Genomic DNA, 22,098 nt, shown 5'->3' on the forward strand with positions numbered 1-22,098 from the left:
ACTCTATTCTGGGCCATAAAACACACATTTAAAGAATGAATTTCATACATCTGCTCTTATTCAACAACAGAATTAAACTAGAATTCAATAAAAGCTGAAAAATCCCCAAATGCATGGAGATTAAACAATGCACTTTCCATAATACATGAGTCAAAGAAGAAATCGCAAGAGAAGATAAAGACATTTTGAAATCAATAAAAATAAAAATTTATGAAAATTTGTGGCATTCAGCTAAAGCTGGACTTTGAAGGAAATTATAGCATTGAACCTATACCCAATAGCAATTAGTTATTTAAGCGTACATACAGCAATCCCAGCAAAAATCACTCTCTATCAATGGATCTCTGTGTGGTTGGTTCTGGGAACTAGCAGAAGGACTACTGTACAACCCAGGCTATAAGAAAGATAAACATGTAATTGGTTAGGAAGGGAAGAAAAGAAAGCCAGTCAGGACCAGTGCCCCTAGGAGGGGACTCAGAGGAAAAGGGAGATTGCATGGGTAAACACCCACAGTAAGGAATGAGCAGCACAAGGCATGGACTGGGTTACCCAAACCTGCGGTCCTATGTGGAGGAGACAAGGACCCTTGGCTGATTGTAGGACCTATGGAACAGATGGAAACACTGAAGACTGAAGTCTGCTCATGACAAATACACACGTGTGCACACATGCGTGCACACACACACACACACACACGGGATTGTCCCCAAGGCAAGGCAGAGAGAGGTCTGATCTAGCTGTGGCAAGATTTTCCCAGGATTGCCTGGCTGCACACACCAGCCACAAATGAGTGACTGTGGCAAAGAACCTAGTATGGGGAAGGGAAAAACACACACCGAACGGGAACAAACCAGCTCCATCCTGAAACCTCAGGGCTTCTGCTCCAGCAACTTAGACTCAGACCCTCCCCATGACAGGGCAGTGGTGGCCACTGAGAGGAAGTTCCACCTCATACTTGCTGCCAGCCCTTCCATTTCCAGTCCAATGCCCTATCAACATGATAACTGCCAGCACATCCCAAGGAAAGATGGGACTGGCATCCACCTCCAATCCAGCCATTCCACCAAACGCATTGGGCACATGCAGTTTGCATTGGGACACTCACACATAAGAACACTCCTACAAGAGCACAATAGGAAACTGTTTAACCTAAATTCATAGAGGAAGGGAAAATCATACAGCAGAGGAAGGACATTCAACTGAAAGAGCAAAAGAAAACCACTGAATTTATAAGTGATGACAGAACTAAAAAACTTACCAGATAAAGAATTCAATATATTCATTAAAAAATGTTTACTAAATTAGAAAAAAGTAATTGATCTACATACTGAACACTTTCACAAGGAACTAGAAAATATTAAAAAAAACCCCATCAAAAATAAGTAATTGAATATATGAAATTCAACAAAAAACACACACTAGAAGGAATAAAAATAGCAGACTAAGCAACAGAGAATAATGAGATCTGTACGATACAAAAATGGAAATCACACAATCAGAACAGCAGAGAGGAAAACAGTTTAAAAAATGAAAGCACCTTAAGAGGTAGTTAGGTGCTTTAAGCATTAAGCATTCCTACATTGGCTTTACAGGGGTTCCAGAGAGGCAAGAGAGACAGAAGGGCATCAAAACTGTATTGAAGAAACTATAGCTGAAAATGCCCCAAACATGAACAAGGAAACATATCCAGATAGGGGAATCACAGATTATAATAAGATGAACCTCACCCAACCAAAAAAAAAAAAAAAAAACCCACACCAAGACATACCAAAACTAAAATAACAAAAGTTAAAGAGAGAATTCTAAAGGCAGCAAGAGAAGTACGAAGAGTCATATACAAGGGAATTACCATAAGGTTATTTGCTGATATTTCTGCAGAAACTTTGCAGACCAGAAGGGAATAGCTTGATCTACTCAGATTGCTGAACGGGAACAACTTCCAACTAGTTTACTCTGCCCAGCAAGATTACTGTTTAGAACAGAGGTAGAGATAAAGAACTTCCCAGACAAGCAAAAACCAAAAGAATTTATCAATATTAAACTTACGCTAAAAGAAATGTTGCAGGGTCTTCGCTTAATGGAAAAAAGACTATATAGAAAAGTAAAAATCCCACTTGCAAAGGCAAATACATAGTAAGGATTAAAAATCACTTAAGGGGGTCAGTAGATTAAAAGACAAAATAGTGAAAAATCAACTATTACTATAATTAATATTTTAAAGGATAAGTATGAAGATGTAAAATCACATCCAAAACACAAAATGTGGGGGCAGGGAGTAAAAATATACATCTTTTCGCACATATTGAACATAAATGACTACAAGTTTAAAACTGGGTCACAAGGATGCTTCAATGAAAGAAATACCTGTCAGTGTATTTTTGACCTTTTAACTCAGGGAAGATAGATGACAAACAAAATGAGTAGTTAAATCCTACCGTATATTGAGGAGTGACAAATGCTATAGGAAAAGTAAAGCAGGGAGGAGAGGTAGCGAGGGCAGGGGATTGCAAGTTATTAACACAGAGGCCTGGAAATTCCTGCATTTGCATCAACATGGATGGACACAGGGAATATAATGCTTAGTGAAATAAGTCAGAAAGAAAAGGACAAATACTGTATAATATCACTTGCATGTGGAATCTAAAAAAAATACAAATCAGTTTATATGCAAAACAGAAACAGACTCACAGATATAGGAAATGAACTAGTCACTACTGAGGGGAGAAGGAAGTGGGGAGGAGCAAATTAGGAGTACGGGATTAAGAGATACAAACTACTATGTATAAAACAGATCATCAGCAAGGATATATTGTATAGCACAGGGAATTAGAGTCATTACCTTCTAATAACTTTTAATGAAGTACAATCTGGGAAAATACTGAATCACTATGCTGTATACCTGAAACTAACATAATATTGTAAATTAACTATGCTTCAATGAAAACTAAAACTTACATAGCTCTAGTACCAAAAAAGCAAACATACAAACAAACAAATGAGTAAGTGGGAAAACACATTCCAAAAATCTAAGAAAAAATAGATTGTAATTTGTGAAATTCCTGAATCTGTAACTGGCAAGGGATCACCAAATCAGGCATTAGTATTAAAAAGTTATTAACAGGACTTCCAGCTTCCTTTTCAGCCTGTTAGAAACTCAGAAGCTGCCACTCAATCCTCACAACAATCAAAAAGCTGAACAACCTGAAAAAACAACAACTCTTCTTAGATCCTTGGTGGGGGACGGGCAGGGGGAAGTAACAAATCAAATTATTGTTCCAAAATTGGAGATGTCACAGGAAAGTACAGAGAGTTACAACTCACCTGAGCAGAAGACCACAAGCTGAAACTTCCACAAGAACCAGTGCTGCAGTAGGAAAGCCTGAACTATAATTGATGCATTTCTGGAAACCCACTGTGGACAATTTTGAGAGTTAAACGCTCCAGCAAACCCAGTCAGACAGGAGACCAGAAATATTGGCGAGATTTACATCCAAGAGCTTGACCAAGTTTCCATAGTAAATACCACAGAAAACCCCCTTAAGGCGCCCAGCAGGGAAAGAAGAAGAGGAGCCATTTTAAAAAGCAGAAGCACGTTTTTTTTTTCCTTAACGGGGCTTGTCCTCAGGCGAAACTAGTTAACCAGATGCTAAGCTGCTGGGATTTATTAGAGCCTAACTGACCTGGAGAAAAAATAAATATACAAACCTGCTGGCTCTAATTTTCTCCTGGAGAGAAGAAAATACCCAAACCAGTGCACTTTGGCTATTTTGTCGCACCTAAGGAAGGGTGTGGATGGAAAGCACTGTGTGCAGTTTACAGTGTGGAGGCATGTGCACACTAAAACACTGAGACCCGTCTACAGCAGTATAGTAAAGCTTCCTCTCCCTCCAAAACTTACCAGTACATTACTCAGAGCCTACTTACGGGTGTTTCTTTTATCCAGTGTATCATATCCAGTTAACAAACAAGAACAAAAAGAAAACACACTCAAAGGCAAAACCACAGATTCAAGAGACAAAGTGAGCATCAGAAAGAGACCCCAAAATGACACTGATGTTAGAATTATCACATCAGGAATCAAAAAGAAACTAGGATTAGCATGCTAAGGGTTCTCCTGGATAAAGTAGATAGAATGCATGAACACATGGGTGATATAAGAACAGAGATGAAAATTCTAAGAAAGAAGGAAAAGAAATGCTAGAGATCAAAAACACTGTAACAGAAATGAAGGCTATCTTTGTCGAGCCAATTATTAGCAAATTAGACACGGCTGAGAAAAGAGTTTCTGAGCTTGAGGATATCTAAATAGTAATCTCCTACACTGAATAAAGCAAACAGCAAACAGACTAAAACCAAACAAAACATCATATCCAAGAGCTGTGGAACAACTGCAAAAGATGAGACATGTGGGTAATAGGACTTCAAGAAGGAAAAGCAAGACAGAAAGGAGGAGAAGCAATATTTGAAAGAGTAATGACTTATAATTACTCCAAATACCAAACCACATATCCAGGAAGCTTGGAGAACAAGCAAGGTAGATGCCGAAAAACTGCCCCTTGACAGGTTACTTTCAAATTACAGAAAATAAAGGACAAAAAAAAAGAATCCTGAAAGAAAAGGAGATCGGGAGGTGCATACCAACCATAGAGATATAATAACAATTATAATATAACATTATTTTATCTATAAAATAAATAACAATTATATCTGACTTATCCTCAGAAAGCATGCAAAGAAGATGATAGGGGAGTAAAATACTGAAACTGTTGAGGAAATTTCAGAAAGCTCACAAACCTAGAATTCTGTATCCTCCAAAATGATCTATCAGAAATGAAAGATAAAGACTTTCCCAGACAAACAAATACTGAGGGAATTAGTTACAAGTACACTGCCTTGCAATAGATGTTAAAAGAGGTTCTTTAGAGAGGAGGAAGATACATAGGTACAAAACTTGGATCTCCACAGTGGAAGAGTATCAGAGAAAGGGATAAGTGAAAATAAAATAAAAACTTTAATTTTTCTAGATTGTGCTAACAAAAGAATTTGTTCAACATAATAAAAGCAACATTGCATATGAATAAGCAACATAAATAACAGCAATGAAACAAGGTGCCAAATGGAGGAGTTAAGATTATTTTGTTCTTATAAGGTACACTAGGTGTGAAGTGGTACAATGTCATTTGAAAGTATATTGGGATTAGTTGTAAATGTATATTGCAAACTCAAAGGCAGCCATTTGAAAAAGTGAAAAAATAAATAAAATTGCTATAATGAGAGGAGAGAAAATGGAATCATAAAATGCTCAATTACAACCACAAAAGGCAGAAAAAGACCAGAAGATCAAAGTAGGAACAGGGATGAAAGGCAACAGAGAAAACACTAATAAATATAGATGTTAACACAACTATATCAATAATCACTTTAAATACCGATAGTCTAAAGGCCCTAGTTAAAACACAGTAGTTGTCAGAATGGATCAAAAAATAAGACACAAGTATACATTGCCTAGATGTTAAATATTAAGACACATAGTTTAAAGTTAAATAGATGAAGACGGGTATAACATGCTAACAAACAAAATGAAGGTAGTTATACTGGTCTTTGGACAGGGCACAATTCAGAGCAAGAAAGTATCAGGAATAAAGAAATTAATTAATTAATTAAACAAATAAATAAATAAGTAGCATTATGTAATGATAAGCTGTCTATTCTCTTAGTAGGCCAAACAGTTATCATTGTGTATGCACCTAACAAAAGTGTCTAATTCTATGAGGCAAACACTGATAGAACCCTAAGGAGAAATAAATGAATCCACTTAATAATCGGGACTTCATCACTCCTCTATCAAAAATGGAGAGATCCATCAGGCAGAAAACCAGAAAAGAGATAGTTGATCAACACCACCATCGCACAAGTGGATATTATTGACATCCATAGATTACTTCATCCGAAAAAAGCAGAATACACTTTATTTTCAAGCTCAAAAGGAACACTGACCAAGGTAGACTCTATTCCGGGCCATAAAACACAAATTTATAAGAATGAATTTCATACATCTGCTCTCATTCAACAATGGAATTAAACAAGAAATGAATAACAGCTGAAAAATCCCCAACTGCATGGAGATTCAACAATGCACTTTAAATAAGGCATGAGTCAAAGAAGAAATCAAGAGAAGATAAATACATTTTGAAATCAATAAAAATAAAAATTTATGAAAATGTGTGGCATTCAGCTAAAGCTGGACTTTGAAGGAAATTATAGCATTGAACATATACCCAATAGCAATTAGTTATTTAAGCATACATACAGCAAACCCAGCAAAAATCACTCTCTATCAATGGATCTCTGTGTGGTTGGTTCTGGGAACTAGCAGGACTACTGTACAACCCAGGCTATAGGAAAGATAAACATGTAATTGGTTAGGAAGGGAAGAAAAGAAAGCCAATCTGGACCAGTGCCCCTAGGAGGGGACTCAGAGGAAAAGGGAGATTGCATGGGTGAACAGCCACACTAAGGAATGAGCAGCACAAGGCATGGACTGGGTTTCCCAATCCTGCGGTCCTAAGTGGAAGAGAAAAGCACCATTGAGTGATTGTAGGACCTATGGAACACATGGAAACACTGAAGACTGAATTCTGCTCATGAGAAATACACACGTGTGAGTGCACGCATGCACACACACACACACAAGATTGACCCCAAGGCAAGGCGGAGAGAGGTCTGATCTAGCTGTGGCAAGATTTTCCCAGGACAGCCTTGCTGCATACCCCACAATAAATGAGTGACTGTTCGAGCCCCACTCACTCCATGCCACAGTACAAAACTGGATCTGAAACAAATGGGACTGGGGAAATGAGTTGACCTTGGGACACACAGGTGACCCAGTCCAAGGGGAAGCCCAGGTGACAGCAACTGTTGGCACTTCCTCAAGCGGTGTCCCAGATGCAGCCCAGATTTCTGATGGCTGAAGCTCGGCCAAGACCACCCGATACTCACAGGGAAACCATTTGGGCCTCACCTACCCTGCAGAGCCGTTTCACCCAGAGTGAGAGAAGCAGAGGCTGGGGACAGTGATGAGACATGAGAGACAAGGGAACTTGCCCCCTAGACAGAGTGAAGAACAGTCTGCTCCACTAACTGCCAGGACTTCTGATAGCACTTCACCATGTGCCCCAGCCCAAGCCCTGCAAATGCTCTGGCCCCACTCACTCCACACCACACTCAGGCACCTGATCTGGGGTTGTCATGACCAGGGAAAAGACTCGACCATGGGCTGTGTCTGAGTGGAGCTGAACATGCCTACACAGGCAGTGCACTGGACATCTGCACGTGTGTATTTCACACTTGCTTAAGCATTTCCCTCCTATGGGCAAAGAACCTGGAATAGGGAAGGGAAAAACACACACCTAAAGGGAACAAAGCCAGCTCCAGCCTGAAACCTCAGGGCTTCTGCTCCAGCAACTTGGGCTCAGACCCTCCCCATGACAGGGCAGTGGTGGCCACTGAGAGGAAGTTCCACCTCATATTTGTTGCAAGCCCCTCCATTTCCAGTCCAATGCCCTATGAACATGATAACTGACAGCACAACCCAAGGAAAGATGTGACTGGCATCCACCTCCAATCCAGCCAAACCACCAAATGCATTGGGCACATGCAGTTTGCATTGGGACACTCACACATAAGAACACTCTTACAAGAGCAAACTAGGTAACTGTTTCACCTAAATTCATAGAGGAAGAGAAAGTTAAAATCATAAAGCAGAGGAAGTACATTCAACTGAAAGAACAAAAGAAAACCACTGAATTTATAAGTGATGACACAGAAATAAAAACTTACCACATAAAGAATTCAAAATATTCATAATAAAATGTTTACTAAATTAGAAAAAAAGTAATTGATCTAAATACTGAACACTGTAACAAGGAACTAGATAATATTAAAAAGACCCCATCAAAAATAAGTAATTCAATATCTGAAATTCAACAAAAAGCACACACTAGAAAGAATAAAAATAGCAGACTAAGCAATACAGAAGAACACATATGTGATCTGGGAGATAGAATAATGGAAATCACCCAATCAGAATAGAAGAAAGGAAAACAATTTAAAAAATGAAGGCACCTGAAGAGATGGTTAGGTGCTTTAACCATTAAGCATTCCTACATTTGCTTTACAGGGGATCCAGACAAGCAAGAGATTGAGAAGGGGATCAAAAATATATTGAAGAAATTATAGCTGAAAATGCCCCAAACATGAAGAAGTAAACATATCCAGGTAGAGGAATCACAGATCATAATAAGATGAACCTCCCCCAACCCAAAAATAACCCACACCAAGACATACCAAAACTCACATAGCAAAAGTTAAAGAGATAATTCTAAAGGCAGCAAGAGAAGTACGAAGGGTCATATACAAGGGAATTACCAAAACGTTATTAGCTGATATTTCTGCAGAAACTTTGCAGACCAGAAGAGAATAGCATGACATACTCAGATTGCTGAATGGGAAAAACGTCCAACTAGTATACTCTGCCCAGCAAGATTACTCTTTAGAATAGAGGTAGAGATAAAGAAATTCCCAGACAAGCAAAAACAAAATGAATTTATCAATATTAAACCTACCCTAAGAGAAATGTTGCAGGGTCTTCGCTAAATGGAAAAAAAACAAGACTATGTAGGAAAGGAAAAATCCCACTTGGAAAGGCAAATACATAGTAAGGATTAAAAATCACTTAAGCCAGTCAGTAGATTAAAAGACAAAATAGTGCAAACTCAACTATAACTACAATGAACAGTTAAGGGATAAGTATGAAGATGTAAAATGACATACAAAACACACAATGTGGGTGCAGGGAGTAAAAATATACATCTTTTCGCACGTATTGAACATAAATGATTACTAGTTTAAAACTGGGTCACAAGGATGCTTCAATGAAAGAAATACCTGTCCATGTATTTTTGACCTTTTAACTCAGAGAAGATAGAAGACAAACAAAATGAGTACTTAAATCCTACCGTATACTGAGGTGTGACAAATGCTATAGGAAAAGTAAAGCAGGGAGGAGGGGTAGGGAGCACAGGGGATTGCAAGTTATTAACACAGAGGCCTGGAAATTCCTGCATTTGCATCAACATGGATGGACCCAGGGAATAGTATGCTTAGTGAAATAAGTCAGAAAGTGAAAGACAAATAGTGTATAATATCACTTACATGTGGAATCTAAAAAATAATACAAATCAGTTTATATGCAAAACAGAAACAGACTCACAGATATAGGAAATAAACAAGTCACTACTGAGGGGAGAAGGAAGTGGGGAGGAGCAAATTAGGGGTACGGGTTTAAGAGATAGAAACTACTACGTATAAAACTGATCATCAGCAAGGATATATTGTATAGCACAGGGAATTATAGTCACTACCTTCTAATAACTTTTAAAGAAGTACAATCTGTAAAAATACTGAATCACTATGCTGTATACATGAAACTAACATAAAATTGTAAATTAACTATGCTCCAATGAAAACTAAAACTTATATAGCTCTGGTACCAAGAAAAGCAAAACAAACAAACAAAAACAAATGAGTAAGAGGGAAAACACATTCCAAAAATCTAAGAAAAAATAGATTGTAATTTGTGAAATACCTGAATCTGTAACTGGCAAGGGCTCACCAAAGCAGGCATTAGTATTAAAAACTTATTAAGAGGACTTCCATTTTCCTGTTCAGCCTGTGAGAAACTCAAAATGTGCCACTCCATCCTCACAACAATCAAAAAGCTGAACAACCTGAAAAAACAACTCTTCTTAGATCTGTGGGGGTGGGGGCGGGCAGGGGGAAGTAACAAATCAATTTATTGTTCCAAAATTGGAGATGTTCACAGGCAAGTACAGAGACTTACAACTTACCTGAGCAGAAGACCACAAGCTGAAACTTCCACAAGAACCAGTGCTGCAGTAGGAAAGCCTGAGCTGTAATTGATGCATTTCTGGAAGCCCATTGTGCACAACGTTGAGAGTTAAATGCTTCAGCAAACCCAGTTAGACAGGAGCCCCCACAAATTGGTGAGATTTACATCCAAGAACTTGACCAAGTTTCCATAGTAAATACCAGAGAAAACCCCCTTAAGGCATCCAGCATGGAAAGTAGAAGAGGAGCCATTTTAAGAAGCAGCAGCATATTTTTTTTTTTCCATAACCGGGATTGTCCTCAGCCGAAACTAGTTAACCAGATTCTAAGCTGCTGGGATTTATTAGAGCCTAACTGACCTGGAGAAAAAAGAAATATGCAAACCTCCTGGCTTTAATTTTCTACTGGAGAGAAGAAAATATCCAATACCAATGCACTTTGCATATTTTGTCGCACATAAGGAAGGGTGGGGGTGAGAAGTACTGTGTGCAATTTACAGTCCAGAGGCATGGGCACACTGAAATACTGAGACCTGACTACAGCGCTATACTAAAGCTTCCTCTCCCTCCATAACTTACCACTACTTTACTCAGAGCCTACTTACGGATGTTTCCTCTATCCAGTGTATCGTATCCAGTTAACAAACAAAAACAGAAAGAAAACAGAATCAAAGGCAAAACCACAGATTCAAGAGACAAAGTGAGCATCAGAAAGAGACCACAAAATGACACTGATGTTGGAATTATCAGACCAGGAATCCAAAAGAAACTAGGATTAGCATGCTAAGGGTTCTGCTGGATAAAGTAGATAGAATGCATGAACACATGGGTGATATAAGAACAGAGATGAAAATTCTAAGAAAGAAGGAAAAGAAATGCTAGAGATCAAAAACACTGTAACAGAAATGAAGAATATCATTGCCGAGCTAATTATTAGCAGAATAGACACAGCTGAGGTAAGTGTTTCTGAGCTTGAGGTTATCTAAATAGTAATCTCCTACACTGAAAAAAGCAAACAAACAAACAAAAACAAACGAGTAAGAGGAAAACATATTCCAAAAATCTAAGAAAAAAATAGTTTGTAATTTTGGAAATTCCTGAATCTGTAACTAGCAAAGGCTCACCAAAGCAGGCATTAGTATTACAAACTTATTAACAGCACTTCCAGTTTCCCCTTCACCCTGTTAGAAACTCAGAAGCTGCCACTCCATCCTCACAACAAAGAGCTGAACAACCTGAAAAAACAACAACTCTTCTTAGATCCTTGGGGTGGGGGCGGGCAGGGGGAAGTAACAAATCAATTTATTGTTCCAAAATTGGAGATGTTCACAGGCAAGTACAGAGAGTTACAACTTACCTGAGCAGAAGACCACAAGCTGAAACATCCACAAGAACCAGTGCTGCAGTAGGAAAGCCTGAACTATAAATTGATGAATTTCTGGAAGCCCACTGTGGACAACTTTGATAGTTAAAATCTCCAGCAAACCCAGTCAGACAAGAGCCCCCACAAATTGGCGAGATTTACATCCAAGAGCTTAACCAAGTTTCCACAGTAAATACCAGAGAAAACCCCCTTCAGGAGTCCAGCAAGGAAAGTAGAGGAGTTACCATTTTAGAAAGCAGGAGCACATTTTATTTTCTTTAACAAGGCTTGTCCTCAGGCGAAACTAGTTAACCAGATTCTAAGCTGCTGGCATTTATTAGAGCATAATTGACCTGGAGAAAAAAGAAATATGCAAACCTGCTAGCTCTTATTTCCTACTGGACAGAAGAAAATGCCCAATACCAGTGCACTTTGGCTATTTTTTCACACCTAAGGAAGTGTGGGGATGGGAAGCACTGTGTGCAATTTACAGTCCAGAGGCATAGGCAGACTAAATACTGAGACCCATCTACAGCACTATAGTAAAGCTTCCTCTCCCTCCAGAACTTACCACTACATTACTCAAAGCCTACTTACAGATATTTCTTTTATCCAGTGTATCATATCCAGTTAACAAACAAAAACAAAAACAAAACATACTCAAAGGCAAAACCACAGATTCAAGAGACAAAAGTGAGCATAGAAAGAGACCCCAAAATGGCACTGATGTTGGAATTATCAGACCAGGAATCAAAAAGAAACTAGGATTAGCATGCTAAGTGTTCTCCTGGATAAAGTAGATAGAATACATGAACACATGGGTGATATAAGAACAGAGATGAAAATTCTAAGAAACAAGGTAAAGAAATGCTAGAGATCAAAAACACTATAACAGAAATGAAGAATATCATTGTCGAGCTAATTATTAGCAGATTAGACACAGCTGAGGTAAGAATGTCTGAGCTTAAGGTTATCTAAGTAGTAATCTCCTACACTGAAAAAAGCAAACAAACACACAAAAACAAATGAGTAAGAGGGAAAACACATTCCAAAAATCTAAGAAAAAATAGTATGTAATTTTGGAAATTCCTGAATCTGTAACTGGCAAGGGCTCACCAAAGCAGGCATTAGTATTGAAAAGTTATTAACAGGACTTCCAGCTTCCTTTTCAGCCTGTTAGAAACTCAGAAGCTGCCACTCAATCCTCACAACAATCAAAAAGCTGAACAACCTGAAAAAGCAACAATTCTTCTTAGATCCTTGGGGAGGGAGCGGGGGGCAGTAACAAATCAAACTATTGTTCCAGAATTGGAGATGTTCACAGGCAAGTACAGAGAGTTACAACTTACCTGAGCAGAAGACCACAAGCTGAAACTTCCACAAGAACCAGTGTTGCAGTAGGAAAACTTGAACTATAATTGATGCATTTTTGGAAGCCCACTGTGCACAACGTTGAGAGTTAAAAGCTCCAGCAAACCCAGTCAGACAGGGGCCCCCAGAAATTGGCACAATTTACATCCAAGAGCTTGACCAAGTTTCCATAGTAAATACCAGAGAAAACCCCCTTAAGGCGTCCAGCAGGGAAAGAAGAAGAGGAGCCATTTTAAAAAGCAGCAGCACATTTTTTTTTCCTTAACAGGGCTTGTCCTCAGGTGAAACTAGTTAACCAGATTCTAAGCTGCTGGGATTTATTAGAGCCTAACTGACCTGGAGAAAAAGAGAAATATGTAAACCTCCTGGCTCTACTTTTCTACTGGAAAGAAGAAAATACCCAATACCAGTGCACTTTGGCTATTTTGTCACAGCCAAGGAAGGGTGGGGATGGGAAACACTGTGTGCAATTTACAGTCCAGAGGCATGTGCACACTAAAATACTGAGACCTGACTACAGAGCTATAGTAAAGCTTCCTCTCCCTCCAAAACTTACCACTACATTACTCAAAGCCTACTTACAGATGTTTCTTTAATCAGTGTATCATATCCAGTTAACAAAAAAAAAAACAAAAAGGAAACTTATTCAAAGGCAAAACCACAGATTCAAGAGACAAGGTGAGCATCAGAAAGAGACCCCAAAATGAAATTTATGTTGGAATTATCAGAACAGGAATCCAAAAGAAACTAGGATTAGCATGCAAATTGTTCTCCTGGATAAAGTAGGTAGAACACATGAACACATGGGTGATATAAGAATAGAGATGAAAGTTCTAAGAAAGAAGGAAAAGAAATGCTAGAGATCAAAAACACTGTAACAGAAATGAATATCTTTGTCGAGCTAATTATTAGCAAATTAGAAATGGCTGAGAAAAGAATTTCTGAGCTTGAGGATATCTAAATACTAATCTCCTACACTGAATAAAGCAAAGAGCAAACAGACTAAAAGCAAACAAAACATCATATCCAAGTGCTGTGGAACAACTGCAAAAGATGCGACATATAGGTAATAGGACTTCAAGAAGGAAAAGCAAAGAGAAAGAAGGAGAAGCAATATTTGAAAGAATAATGACTGATAATTACTCCAAATACCAAGCCACATATCCAGGAACCTTGGAGAATAAGCAAGGTAAATTTCAAAAACCGGCCCCTCGACAGCTTACTTTCAAATTACAGAAAATAAAGGACAAAGATAGAATCCTGAAAGAAAAGATGATGTGGAGGTGCATAGCTACCATAGAGATATAATAACAATTATAATATAACATAACATTATTATATTTATAATATAAATAACAATTATATCTGACTTCTCCTCAGACAGCATGCAAACAAGACGATAGGGGAGTAAAATATTGAAACTGTGGAGGAAATTTTAAGAAGCTCACAAACCTAGAATTCTGTATCCTGCAAAATGATCTATCAGAAATGAAAGATAAAGACTTTCCCAGACAAACAAATATTGAGGGAATTTATTACTAGTCCACTGCCTTGCAAGAGATGTTAAAAGAGGTTCTTTAGAGTGGAGGAAGAGATATAGGTACAAAACTTGGACCTCCATAGAGGAACAGTACCAGAGAAAGGGATAAGTGTAAATAACATAAAAACTTTAATTTTTCTAGATTGCGCTAACATAACAATTTGTTCAAATGATAAAAGCAACATTGCCTATGAATAAGCAACATAATTAACAGCAATGATACAAGGGGCAAAATGGAGGAATTAAGATCATTTTGTTCTTATAAGGTACGCTAGCTGTGAAGTGGTCCAATGTCATTTGAAAATATACTGGGATTAGTTGTAAATGTATATTGCAAACTCAAAGGAAGCCATTTGAAAAAGTGAAAAAATAAATAAAACTGGTATAATAAGAGGAGAGAAAATGGAATCATAAAATGCTCAATTACAACCACAAAAGGCAGAAAAAGGGAAGATCAAAGTAAGAACAGGTATCAAAGGCAACACAGAAAACTCTAACAAATATAGATGTTAACACAACTATATCAATAATCACTTTAAATATCAATAGTCGAAATGCCCTAGTTAAAAGACAGTGGTTGTCAAAATGGATCAAAAAATAAGACACAACTATATGTTGCCTACACATTAAACATTCAGACACAGAGTTTAAAGGTAAATGGATGAAGACAGGTACAACATGCTAACAAAAAAAGTGAAGGTAGTTATACTGGTCTTTAGACAGGGCACAATTCAGAGCAAGAAAGTATCAGGAATAAAGAAATAAATTAATTAAATAAACAAATAAATAAATAAGTAGCATTATGTAATGATAAGCTGTCAAATCTCTTAGAAGGCCAAAGAGTTCTCATTGTGTATGCACCTAACAAAAGTGTCTAATTCTATGAGGCAAACACTGATAGAACTCTAAGGAGAAATAAATGAATCCACTTAATAGTTGGGACTTCATCACTCCTCTATCAAAAATGGAGAGATCCAGCAGGCAGAAAATCAGAAAGGAGATAGTTGATCAACACCACCATCACACAACAGGATATTATTGACATCCATAGATTACTTCATCTGAAAAAAGCAGAATACACGTTATTTTCAAGCTCAAATGGAACACTGACCAAGGAAGACTCTATTCCGGGCCATAAAACACAAATTTAAAAGAATGAATTTCATACACCTGCTCTCATTCAACAATGGAATTAAACAAGACATCAGTAACAGCTGAAAAATCCCCAACTGCATGGACATTCAACAATGCACTTTAAATAATGCATGAATCAAAGAAATCAAGAAAAGATAAAGACATTTTGAAATCAATAAAAATTTATGAAAATGTGTGGCATTCAGCTAAAGCTGGACTTTGAAGGAAATTATAGCATTGAACATATACCCAATAGCAATTAGTTATTTAAGCATACATACAGCAAACCCAGCAAAAATCACTCTCTATCAATGGATCTCTGTGTGGTTGGTTCTGGGAACTAGCAGGACTACTGTACAACCCAGGCTATAGGAAAGATAAACATGTAATTGGTTAGGAAGGGAAGAAAAGAAAGCCAATCTGGACCAGTGCCCCTAGGAGGGGACTCAGAGGAAAAGGGAGATTGCATGGGTGAACAGCCACACTAAGGAATGAGCAGCACAAGGCATGGACTGGGTTTCCCAATCCTGCGGTCCTATGTGGAGGAGACAAGCACCCTTCAGTGAGTGTAGGACCTATGGAACAGATGGAAACACTGAAGACTGAAGTCTGCTCATAATAAATACACACAAGCAGGCGCGCGCACACACACACACACACACACACACACACACACACACACACACACACGGGATTGCCCCCAAGGCAAGGTGGAGAGAGGTCTGATCTAGCTGTGGCAAGATTTTCCCAGGATAGCCTTGCTGCACACTCCAGCTGCAAATGAGTGACTGTTCGAGCCCCACTCACTCCATGCCACAGTACAAAACTGGATCTGAAACAAATGGGACTGGGGAAATGAGTTGACCTTGGGACACACAGGTGACGAAGTCCAAGGGGAAGCCCAGGTGACAGCAACTGTTGGCACTTGCTCAAGCGGTATCCAAGATGCAGCCCAGATTTCTGATGGCTAAAGCTCGGCCAAGCCCACCCAATACTCACAGGGAAACCATTTGGGCTTCACCTACCCTGCGAGCCATTTCACCCAGAGTGAGAGCAGCAGAGACTGGGGACAGTGATGAGACATGACAGACAAGGGAACATGCCCCCTAGACAGAGTGGAGAACAGTCTGCTCCACTGACTGTCAGGTCTCCTGATAGCACTTCAACATATGCCCCAGCCCAAGCCGTGCAAATGCTCTGGCCCCACTCACTCCACACCACAGTCAGGCACCAGATCTGGGGTGATCATGACCAGGGAAAAGACTCGACCATGGCCTGAGTCTGAGTGGAGCTGAACATGCCTACACAGGCAGTGCACTGGACATCTGCATGTGCGTATTTCACACTTGCTTAAGCACTTCCCTCCTATGGGCAAAGAACCTGGAATAGGGAAGGGAAAAACACACACCTAAAGGGAACAAAGCCAGCTCCAGCCTGAAACCTCAGGGCTTCTGCTCCAGTAACTTGGGCTCAGACCCTCCCCATGACAGGGCAGTGGTGGCCACTGAGAGGAAGTTCCACCTCACATTTGGTGCTAGCCCCTCCATTTCCAGTCCAATGCCCTACCAACATAACTGCCAGCACATTGCAAGGAAAGATGTGACTGGCATCCACCTCCAATCCAGTCAAACCACCAAATGCATTGGGCACATGCAGTTTGCATTGGGACACTCACACATAAGAACACTCCTAGAGCACAATAGGTAACTGTTTCAACTAAATTCATAGAGGAAGGGAAAGTTAAAATCATAAAGCAGAGGAAGTACATTCAACTGAAAGAGCAAAAGAAAACCACTGAATTTATAAGTGATGACACAGAAATAAAAACTTACCACATAAAGAATTCAAAATATTTGTAATAAAATGTTTACTAAAATAGATAAAAGTAATTGATCCAAATACTGAACACTGTGACAAGGAACTAGAAAATATTAAAAAGACCCCATCTAAAATATGTAATTCAATATCTGAAATTCAACAAAAAGCGCACACTAGAAGGAATAAAAATAGCAGACTAGGCAATACAGAAGAACACATATGTGATCTGGGAGGTAGAATAATGGAAATCACACAACCAGAACAGCAGAAAGGAAAACAATTTAAAAAATGAAAGCACCTTAAAAGATGGTTAGGAGCTTTAAGCATTAAGCAGTCCTACATTTGCTTTACAGGGGTGCCAGGAAGGCAAGAGAGAGAGAAGGGGATCAAAAATGTCTTGAAGAACTTATAGCTGAAAATGCCCCAAACATGAAGAAGGAAATATATCCAGGTAGAGGAATCACAGATCATAATAAGATGAACCTCCCCCAAACCAAAAATAACCCACACCAAGACATACTAAAACTAACATAGCAAAAGTTAAAGAGATAATTCTAAAGGCAGCAAGAGAAGTACGAAGGGTCATATACAAGGGAATTACCATAAGGTTATTAGCTGATATTTCTGCAGAAACTTTGCAGACCAGAAGGGAATAGCATGATATACTCAGATTGCTGAACAGGAAAAACTTCCAACTAGTATACTCTGCCCAGCAAGATTACAGTTTAGAATAGAGGTAGAGATAAAGAACTTCCCAGACAAGCAAAAACTAAAAGAATTTATCAATATTAAACCTACACTAAGAGAAATGTTGCAGGGTCTTCGCTAAACGGAAAAAAAAAAAAAACAAGACTATATAGGAAAGGAAAAATCCCACTTGGAAAGGCAAACACATAGTAAGGATTAAAAATCACTTGAGCCAGTCAGTAGATTAAAAGACAAAATAGTGTAAACTCAACTATAACTACAATGAACAGTTAAGGGATAAGTATGAAGACGTAAAATGACATCCAAAACACAAAATGTGGGGGCAGGGAGTAAAAATATAGATCTTTTCACACGTATTCGAACATAAATGACTACTAGTTTAAAACTGGGTCACAAAGGTTCTTCAACGAAAGAAATACTTGTGTATTTTTGACCTTTTAACTCAGGGAAGATAGATGACAGACGAAATGAGTAGTTAAATCCTACCGTATACTGAGGTGTGACAAAGGCCATAGGAAAAGTAAAGCAGGGAGGAGAGGTAGGGAGCACAGGGGATTGCAAGTTATTAACACAGAGGCCTGGAAATTCCTGCATTTGCATCAACATGGATGGACCCAGGGAATAGTATGCTTAGTGAAATAAGTCAGAAAGTGAAAGAAAAATAGTGTATAATATCACTTACATGTGGAATCTAAAAAATAATACAAATCAGTTTATATGCAAAACAGAAACAGACTCACAGATACAGAAAATAAACTAGTCACTACCGAGGGGAGAAGGAAGTGGGGAGGAGCAAATTAGGGGTATGGGATTAAGAGATACAAACTACTATGTATAAAAGAGATCATCAGCAAGGATATATTGTATAGCACAGGGAATTACAGTCATTACATTCTAATAACTTTTAATGAAGTACAATCAGGAAAAACACTGAATCACTATGCTGTACACCTGAAACTAACATAATATTGTAAATTACCTATCATTCAATGAAAAATAAAACTTACATAGCTCTGGTACCAAGTAAAGCAAACAAACAACAAACAAAAACAAATAAGAGGGAAAACACATTCCAAAAATCTAAGAAAAAAATAGTTTGTAATTATGGAAATTCCTGAATCTGTAACTGGCAAGGGCTCACCAAAGCAGGCATTAGTATTAAAAAGTTATTAACAGCACTTCCCGTTTCCTCCTCACCCTGTTAGAAACTCAGAAGCTGCCACTCCGTCCACACAACAATCAAAGAACTGAACAACCTGAAAAAACAACAACTCTTCTTAGATCCGTGGGGGGTGGGGGCGGGCAGGGGGAAGTAACAAATCAATTTATTGTTCCAAAATTGGAGATGTTCACAGGCAAGTACAGAGAGTTACAACTTACCTGAGTAGAAGACCACAAGCTGAAACATCCACAAGAACCAGTGCTGCAGTAGGAAAGCCTGAACTATAATTGATGCATTTCTGGAAACCCACTGTGGACAATTTTGAGTGTTAGACACTCCAGCAAAATCAGTCAGACAGGAGCCCCCACAAATTGGCGAGATTTACATCCAAGAGCTTAACCAAGTTTCCACAGTAAATACCAGAGAAAACCCCCTTCAGGAGTCCAGCAAGGAAAGAAGAGGAGGAGCCATTTTAGAAAGCAGGAGCACATTTTATTTTCCTTAACAAGGCTTGTCCTCAGGCGAAACTAGTTAACCAGATTCTAAGCTGCTGGCATTTATTAGAGCGTAATTGACCTGGAGAAAAAAGAAATATGCAAACCTGCTAGCTCTAATTTCCTACTGGACAGAAGAAAATACCCAATACCAGTGCATTTTGGCTATTTTTTCACACCTAAGGAAGTGTGGGGATGGGAAGCACTGTGTGCAATTTACAGTCCAGAGGCATAGGCAGACTAAATACTGAGACCCATCTACAGCACTATAGTAAAGCTTCCTCTCCCTCCAGAACTTACCACTACATTACTCAAAGCCTACTTACAGATATTTCTTTTATCCAGTGTATCATATCCAGTTAACAAACAAAAACAAAAACAAAACATACTCAAAGGCAAAACCACAGATTCAAGAGACAAAAGTGAGCATAGAAAGAGACCCCAAAATGGCACTGATGTTGGAATTATCAGACCAGGAATCAAAAAGAAACTAGGATTAGCATGCTAAGTGTTCTCCTGGATAAAGTAGATAGAATACATGAACACATGGGTGATATAAGAACAGAGATGAAAATTCTAAGGAAGAAGGAAAAGAAATGCTAGAGATCAAAAACACTGTAACAGAAATGAAGAATATCATTGTCGAGCTAATTATTAGCAGATTAGACACAGCTGAGGTAAGAATTTCTGAGCTTGAGGTTATCTAAGTAGTAATCTCCTACACTGAAAAAAGCAAACAAACAAACAAAAACAAATGAGTAAGAAGGAAAACACATTCCAAAAATCTAAGAAAAAATAGATGGTAATTTGTGAAATTCCTGAATCTGTAACTGTCAAGGGCTCACCAAAGCAGGCATTACTATTAAAAACTTATTAACAGGACTTCCATTTTCCTGTTCAGCCTGTTAGAAACTCAGAAGCTGCCACTGCATCCTCACAACAATCAAAAAGCTGAACAACCTGAAACAACAACAACTCTTCTTAGATCCTTGGGCGGAGGGGGGAAGGGTGGTAACAAATCAAACTATTGTTCCAGAATTGGAGATATTCACAGGCAAGTACAGAGAGTTACAACTTACCTGAGCAGAAGACCACAAGCTGAAACTTCCACAAGAACCAGTGCTGCAGTAGGAAAGCCTGAACTATAAATGATGCACTTCTGGAAGCCCACTGTGTACAACGTTGAGAGTTAAACGCTCCAGCAAACCCAGTCAGACAGGAGCCCCCACAAATTAACGAGATTTACATCCAAGAGCTTGACCAAGTTTCCATAGTAAATACCACAGAAAACCACCTTCAGGCATGCAGCATGGAAAGAAATAGAGGAGCCATTTTAAAAAGCAGCAGTACATTTTATTTTCCTTAACAATGCTTGTCCTCAGGCGAAACTAGTTAACCAGATTCTAAACTGCTGTGATTTATTAGAGCCTAATTGTCCTGGAGAAAAAAGAAATATGCAAACCTGCTGGCTCTTATTTCCTACTGGACAGAAGAAAATACCCAATACCAGTGCACTTTGGCTATTTTTTCACACATAAGGAAGTGTGGGAATGGGAAGCACTGTGTGCAATTTACAGTGCAGAGGCATGGGCACACTAAAACACTGAGACCCGACTACAGCACTATAGTAAAGCTCCTCTCTCTCCAAAACTTACCACTACATTACTCAAAGCCTACTTACAGAGATTTCTTTTATCCAGTGTATCATATCCAGTTAACAAACAAAAACAAAAAGGAAATACACTCAAAGGCAAAACCACAGATTCAAGAGACAAAGTGAGCATCAGAAAGAGACCCCAAAATGGCAGTGATGTTGGAATTATCAGACCATTAATTAAAAGAAAAGTAGGATCAGCATGCTACGGGTTCTCCTGGATAAAGTAGACAGAATGCATGAACACATGGGTGATATAAGAATAGAGATGAAAATCCTAAGAAAGAAGCAAAAGAAATGCTAGAGATCAAAAACACTGTAACAGTAATGAAGAATATCTTTGTTGAGCTAATTAGTAGCAAATTAGACACAGCTGAGAAAAGAATTTCTGTGCTTGAGGATACCTAAATAGTAATCTCCTACACTGAATAAAGCAAATAGCAAACAGACTAAAAACAAACAAAACATCATATCCAAGAGCTGTGGAACAACTGCAAAAGATATGACATTAGATTAATAGGAATTCCAGAAGGAAAAGCAAGAGAGAAAGGAGAAGAAGCAATATTTGAATCAATAATGACTGATAATTTCCCCAAACACCAAATCACATATCTAGGAAGCTTAGAAAACAATGAGCAAAGTAAATGCCTAAAAACTTCCCCTAGACATATAATTTTTAAATTACAGAAAATAAAGGACAAAGAAAAAATCCTGAAAGAAAAGAAGCTGGGGAGAGGGCACTTACCATAGAGATAAACATAACAATTTTATCTGAAGTCTCCTCAGAAAGCATGCAAAGAAAATGAGAGTAAAATGTTCAAACTGTTGAGGAAAAATGAACAAACAAACAAAACATTCACCAACCTAGAATTCTGTACCCTGCAACATTATCTTTCAGAAATGAAAAATAAAGACTTTCCCAGTCAATCAAAAATTGAGGGAATCT

Source organism: Hyperoodon ampullatus (genome assembly GCF_949752795.1).
Source record: "Hyperoodon ampullatus genome assembly, chromosome: 12".
Lineage (NCBI taxonomy): Eukaryota > Metazoa > Chordata > Mammalia > Artiodactyla > Ziphiidae > Hyperoodon > Hyperoodon ampullatus.